The sequence below is a fragment of the Copadichromis virginalis genome, linkage group LG2, assembly GCF_057382275.1.
Source record: "Copadichromis virginalis isolate Kocher_CV1m ecotype Utaka linkage group LG2, C_Virginalis_male_GT1.1, whole genome shotgun sequence".
Lineage (NCBI taxonomy): Eukaryota > Metazoa > Chordata > Actinopteri > Cichliformes > Cichlidae > Copadichromis > Copadichromis virginalis.
This window is the reverse complement of record NC_140619.1, coordinates 6051297-6058696: the sequence shown is the minus strand read 5'-3', so window position 1 is coordinate 6058696 and position 7400 is coordinate 6051297. Positions and strand designations below refer to the sequence as shown.

Genomic DNA, 7400 nt, shown 5'->3' with positions numbered 1-7400 from the left:
TGCACCATCGGGGTGCATGTCCGCAACTTTAGTTCAGAGACAAACGGCAGCCAAACAACGGACAGTGTGTGCGTTCATAAGACCGTAAGTTAATGTTTTACTTCACTCAGTTATGTTGGTGTTCAGCCATGAGTGTATTTGATGACTTACCAGCAGTTTCTGCTTCTGTTTAAGTGACGTTATGTACAAGTGGCAGTTCGCTAGCATAACAGATTTGTTTGCTAATTAGCTTCTAGCAGAGAGATTCGTTGTTATCGTGTTGTTGATTCTGTGCTCTGTGTAACAGATGATAAACTGATGTAAAGTTGCCTTCAGTGCATAGTTGTATGCGGTGTGTTAATGTATAATGTCTGACTTTAAGTTTATGTAACCAGGCTGAAGTATAATGTCAGCTTATTTAGCTATATACTGTACTTGAGTACACCTCAGTTGTATCTTTATGTTTATTATGTAATCTGATTCCTAATTGATTGTATTATTATGCTTTGTCTGCAGAAACCACACATACACACACACACTCTATCTCGCCCAGCTGCGGGCACATTCTCAATTGAAAATACAAAGAATGACAACTTTATTCCTGGACTCTGCCTGTTTGTTCCCCTCACATCTGAACATTTGCAAGTGTCCTGACCCGACACTCTGAAGTGATTGCTGCCAGCTCAGATTTCTTTAACCCTTCTGAACAGACTTCCTCTTTGCAATTTCGTACTCCACAAAAAGTCTCATATTTGAATGCACACATTTCTTGCTGTGGGTGGCCCTGAGGGGGGGAAACAATCTTCTTACTTTGCATTTTGCCAAATTGGACCTCAGCGGGTTTGTGCCATAACTTTTAAAGTTTTATGTCAAGTCAAAGTAAAGCAACATGTCAGTGTCTAAACAGAAAAGTGACGATTGCATCACAAATAAAGCATACAGGAAATTATATGTTATAGTCAATTTATTGTTTCGGTTCAGATACACGTGAACAGATAATGAGATTTCTTAATATACAAAGCAGATTTTAAATTTACATTGCCTCCTTTACCTTTTTGTGCTGTGTTGTGTATCACTACTTTCCCTTTCTTTTTCATTTTATGTATTTCTTTTTCATACAGTTTCATTTCATTTATTTTGGGAGCATTTTTAAACGAAAAGTCAATTCAGGTATCTGACAGTGAGAAGCAGGGATGATCCTGCTATATATTTCTCTTTTGTTGGGACTTTCAATAGAAATTCTGTAAAATTGTAGTATTTATGCATCCCATCTCTCATCATCATTTCAGTACTTGATGCATTTTTTGTTTCTTTAGCTTTCACATAAAAATAAGGAATAGCACTCACTGCCTGCTATCATGCAGCAAAATGTCAAATATGTTTAACTTTGTTTCTGTCAAATAGATGAAAGAATAGAGGCAGAAGTGTCATCAGTTTTGTCCGACAATGAAGACTAAGTTGAGTAGACAGACCCAATATGTCACTGTATACACCCGGCATTTGCAGAATCCAATTCATTGTCTTCATTGTCTGATACCTTGAAATAGTTCATATTCAGGTGGACTAAAAGGCTTGACAGCTGATGTCTGATAAATAAAAAGGGTAGAACCAGATTTTGTTCAAACGAATACAATATCAGATAATGCTGATGCATTGAAACTTTACTTCTATAGCCACAGACTTAAGAGCAGGAGAAAAAGGGTTCATTTCAATATCTTAGAAATTATTTGCATCAAACATGGGAGGTATATTAATATTTGATCAGCTACTTCTTACTCTGATCGATCATGTTTTGTACAAAGTGTCATCCTCTGGAACTGAATGTGCAAATCTAAGTCCTCTGAGAGTTCAAGGGCTTGACAGCAGTGAGTGTTTATTTTATGCCCAGAGAGGGATAAATTTAATCAAACTGAATGGGACAGATCTCTCTCCAGCTTGTGTCAAAGCCCATCCTTTCAAGGTTTTCCAGCCAACTCTGTGATTAGTTATATTGGACAGGCTGTCAATCTCTCTTTTTCTGCTCGTTATCCGCTACACTTCTCACTGCGTCTGCTGCAGATGAGGAAACCGTTTTCGTGCTGGGAATTGAGACAACTTAACCCTCTGTAGAACCTGGGACCATTTCGTGGCCTTTGCGTTTTTTAATTCCACGCCATTTCCACTGTGTTTAATGGAGTATAGCCAAATTTTCAAACATGTATTTTTTTCCCATTTTATTTTAAAATTTCAGTCTGAGTTTTTTAAATGAGCTTAAATGGCTGAATAAAAGGCATACATCCACTATCGAACCTCGTGGCCGATTTGTGCCCCATTGAAACCCATTATAAACGCTATTTTTCACGCCAGAAAAATTACGGTCAAAGGGATCGTCAGGTTTCCAGCTTAGGTTTCGTTTTGGACTACAGGCCTTAGAGTTGTAATTTTTTTATTTGTCCACCGGGTGGCGCCCTTGCTCCACATGTGACGCCTGCTGGAACATACACATGTTCTCCAGCGGCCTGCTCGAGACAGATACCCGGAAAAGGCAGACTAATTTCCCGCGTACAGCAGCAGCTTGGCCCGCTGCTCGTTCCGGACCATTTTCTGACCTTAGGTTCGCTTGAGGGTGCATTAATTTTTTTTAATCAACAGGAAATGACGTATTTGTTTTCACGTGGTAGCGGAAGTGTGTGCTGCAGACACGGGAACCGAACCATATGCTCCGGCGCTGCGCGAAACACACCCGCGGCAGAGGCACTCCTCCCCGGGGGAGCAGGAGCAGCAGCGCCGCCTGGGGACATTTTTGGCTTCTGCAAAAAAAATTAAAACCGGATCGAAATTAATGTTCGTGCCAATCTTTTGTCCATCTAAAGGCCTAATTATAATAACAATAAAATATTACTTCAAATGTTTTTTTTGGAAAATATTTTATGTTTTATGTTTTATGTTTTTGGGGCAAAAAAAGCAGTGCGCTCATGTGACGAAACCGGGATATAAAGGGTTAAAATCCGTGAAATGTAATTAAAACTTGACATGAATATTTCAAGGAGAAGTAGGTCTAAAAGATTGGCTAATTTAAAGTGGAATAAAATATTAATATATAAATTTTTTATAGCACTTTTTGGGCGTGGTCGATAGTGTGCATTTTATGAAATGCGCTCCTGGAAAAAAAATAAAAGGCGATCGAAATGACTGTTGGTGCCAATCTTTAGTCCATCTAAAGGCCTAATTATAATAACAAACAAATATTACTTCAAATGTTTTTTTTGGAAAATATTTAGTTTTTTTGTTTTTTGGGGCTAAAAAAACAGGGCGCTCATGTAATAAAACTGGGATTTAAAGGGTTAAAACAATGAAAATATAATTAAAACTTGACATGGATATTTTAAGCAGAAGTAGTTTTAAAAGATTGACTAATTTAAAGTAGAAAAAAATATTGATATATAACATTTTTAGAGCACTTTTGGGGCGGGACCATTTTTTGGTCCCAAGGTTCACGAAAGGATGGGATTTTTTAAAGTAAAGTGGAACATGCTGCATCTTTGTTGAAGATCACATTTAGTGATTTAAAATTGCAATGACAAATGTGTGAAAACTTCAATCAGCTGGCTGAAAAGGGTGATGCTTTTGAGGAAGTGATACTGATAGTGAGGTGACAGAATTGAAAGTGTGAAAGCAGAGTTGGTTATTTCAGCAAAAATATAGCCATAAAATGATTTAGTGTTGGCAGTGTGCCTTGACAATGACTGAGGCCTGACGACAACACAGTGTAGCGGTATTTAAAATTGTAATACATACGTGTGTGTGTATATAATGTCAAGCAGAAGAAATTCTTCCAAGACATTTGTACACTTATACAAGAGTGCATGGCATCCTTCCCCACTGTGCTCACCTCAGACCAGACACTATTCATACACAGAGCCTCTTCAGCTTAACCTAGGGCAAAAATATACATAAATATACATTAGCTTTAATTTCAAGACCTTTAACTTTAAAAAACAAAAACTGAACAGTACAAACCACAGGACATTTGTTTGTTCCCACATATCATTAATTGATTTACTTGTCAAAGCTTTTAGAGAAAGTTGAGTTTGAAAGTGTTCAGATAGGATCACATTATTGTACTGGTTGAACTACTTGGAGCTACATGAGTGGCCACTAACTTAAACTGATCAAATTTAAAAGACAAGTGAATTCACTGGAACTTCTCTGGGAAATACAGATTTGATTCTGTATTTCATATTTTATATTTTTCTTTACAAAAGCTACTTTGCTTAATCACTCTGAATTTGGAAACACTGCTGTGAAAATAATAATGTTCAATGATGAGACATAAGCAAACATCACAAAACAGTAACAGTAAGTAACGCAATATTATCATCAACAGTTTTTGTGATATTTTTGGCATATACATGACTTGTAAACTATTATATATTAATTAAAAAACAACACAAATAAAAACGTTGTCTAAATTGACAAATTGTTTTCTTCTTTTTCATAGATACTTGTTAAGTCTTGTTAAAATCTTGTTAAAAGCAGAATAAAATTAACAGCCAAAGAAAATGTGCCTGTAGTCAGTCGTTGTCAAGACTTCTGAAAGGTACATGGAAGTCTACAGAAAGAAAAAAAAAACATCCTGTACTGCCTTCTCCTAGAGGATTTTTTGCTGTTCTTCCCTGACAAGATCTTCCTGTAGTTTAAAACAAAAGCTATTGTTATGTCTTTCACTGGTGCTACAAGAAAAAAGAAAATAGCCTGACATATCTCCACAGTAGCAGATGCTGATTATATGTGTCAAATGAAAAACAATATTTTTGTCATATTGGCTTTATCATGCCAAACACGAGTTAGCTGGCAGAAAAATGAATGGCTGCGTGAAAATGACAGGCTGTCTATAACTTCGCATTAGGATATTTTTGGTGAAAAAACCCCCCAAAAAACCCATGTTATTATTGTCCAACAAATGCCAAAAACCTGACCTGAAAGTCTTTTTTTTCACCAAAACTACCAAACACACTGTCACCAGGGCTCGATGTCTGTGTATAAAACAAACCAGCACATAAAGCACTCTTTGTCTGTATAAATACTCATCAAAGAAGTCATAGTATTTATCAAAAAGTGCTTGAAAAGAAAGATGTTCCATCCATTAAAATATATCCACCTATTTAAAAAATAAATAAAAATCTAATTTGAATTTGGCCAATTTCCACTTCTGTGTCATATTCTTGTTCACTTCTTGTATCTCTTGAGAACTCTTCCTGAGAATCTCATTCAGACCATTTGCATGTGCACATCTCACCTCAAACTTTCACGCTGTTTTTTTCTCCACATTATGGATATTAATGCTAAATATTTCCAGCAAACTAAACTGTGGCAAGTGTCATGCTGCCATTTGGAAGATGTCAAAGTTTTTGGCAATACATCCACAATCTTTATGTGTTGGTGTCAAAATTGGCCTATTGCATCAGATTTGGGCCTTCTTTGACTCCCACAATATGAAATTCTTGAATTGGTGGTTGTGTGGAGAAGATCCAGCATGCATCACAAATGGATGAATCCTCAGGTCAGAACAGGACCTCCATGAAACAACCTGTCCAAACAGACTACAATGAAAACACTTGATTTTAGCGGTTTGTGAGTTCACCTCAGATGACTTGCAGAGAAGAAATAAGCATAAATATTCTTTATGCCAGCTGGACATTATGTGCAATGACCGAGAAAAAAAAATCTTCCTAACAAACAAAAAGTCACATAAATGTTGATATAATTTCATATACTTAAATAATCCCATTCACATAGCTAACTGCACAATATTGAGTTTTAATTAAGCATAAATGAAAAGTCCAATGAGTCTCAGTTGGGACAGATAATAGTTGTTTCTAATATACAAGAATATACATACATGTACTTTGCTCCCCAATAGGATTTTTTTTTAAGTTTAAATATGGCAATAAAATTATAAATTACAGGACTGAACCAGTGAGCTTAAAGTGCCTTGTTTTGGTGTACTGTTTCAATTTTGATGTTTTATTTTGGCTTTGGATGTAGTCATTAATCTGAAAGGACACACTGCTCATGAAGCAAAAGTTGAAACTGAAAACGGCTCTACTCCCAAAAACATTCTCACCTCCATCCATACAAGCTGGGTGTCACAGATGTTCAGCTTAAGACTTTGTTTTACAAAAGTTCATTGCTATCCTGACAATCATCAGGCCATTTCATTCTGCCTGCAACTGGAAACCATCAATGTGTGAAATTACCCAGAGAAGATTTCAAGCTGAAATGCACAAGATATTTTACATACATGAATAACTGAAGCAAAAGACAGCAACAACATTGATAAATAAAAAATAAAACGTCACTTTCTAAAAACACTGATACAACCACTGCATTTTTGTTTCGTTTTTTGTTTTTCTCGTATCGGTGAGCTCCTCCATTGCCAATGACTTGCTCACCTTTTGTGGTTGCTATTCAGATGTTGTTAGTCTCACCCTACGGCTATATGTTGTGTGTTTTAAGGCAGATGGCTCATCAAGATGAGTGCCAAGAACCCAGGGAAAGGTATGACTAACAAGCAAACTCCTATCAAGAATGTACATATTATATAGAAATCAAAAAATCAGATATTACATTTAAAAAAGTTATGTTTTAAATTAAAAACATTTTATCTTCATTACTTTTGTGCAGCTTAAAAGTCAGGAGTAACAGCATAGTGTTAAATTAATAATTCCAAATATTTTTTTAATGTTTGCATTTGACAGTTTTTATCATTTTCTCTTTGTCACTCTTTGGCTCTGGTTCTCTTTCAAACTTGCTCTCAGCTAGAGAGATCTCTGGAGCTGCTCTTTCCTGGCTTGCTCCTGCACACCTGCAGCTCATCTCTCTTATCAGTATGGGGAACTGTGACGGTGATTCTCTGACAGACTGTTGTCTCCACTTTAGCGGTAATTTGACTAAGTGTGTATTATTAAGACTTCTGTAACATTCACAAAGTAATTCCTGTTTCTTATCTGCTTCCTTCTAATACTCTAGAATTCCTACCTCTTCCTAAACCTGCCTGTTGCTCTTCTCTGGAGCAAAACAGCCACAGCACCAGTACTGTCACTGCACTGTACATGTTTGACACTCTCGTCGGAAGCACAGACCTGCCTGGAACGCATCTGCCTGTCCACTGTCCACTGAGTCGCCTTTTCACTGTCTCTGAGCTTCGGCATCTCTATCTCTCAGTTCAACATTCTGCCTGGACAAGTAAGACTACAAAGACTTTTCAAAGACTTAAATGTATTTCTTCCCACTTCTCTGAGCCCCACTATTGCAGCTACTTTCATCTGAATAAGATCAGCTCTTTATTCACTCAGGTTAGCTGTAAATAAACTCGTTTCAACCTCTTTAGTTATCTTTTGCTGTCCAAACTCTGGAAAAACTTTGTGTGTTTCATATCA

The 7400-nt window shown here is 36.7% G+C and overlaps 1 long non-coding RNA gene across 1 annotated transcript; it reads left to right on the top strand.

Moving 5' to 3' along the window:
* Positions 1 to 6483: 6483 nt before the first annotated feature.
* LOC146716877 (uncharacterized) lies at positions 6484 to 7052 on the top strand. Its single transcript, XR_014915785.1, has 3 exons — positions 6484 to 6519; positions 6780 to 6902; positions 6991 to 7052. It is a non-coding gene; the product is annotated as an uncharacterized LOC146716877 (long non-coding RNA).
* The last annotated feature ends 348 nt before the right edge of the window (positions 7053 to 7400 follow it).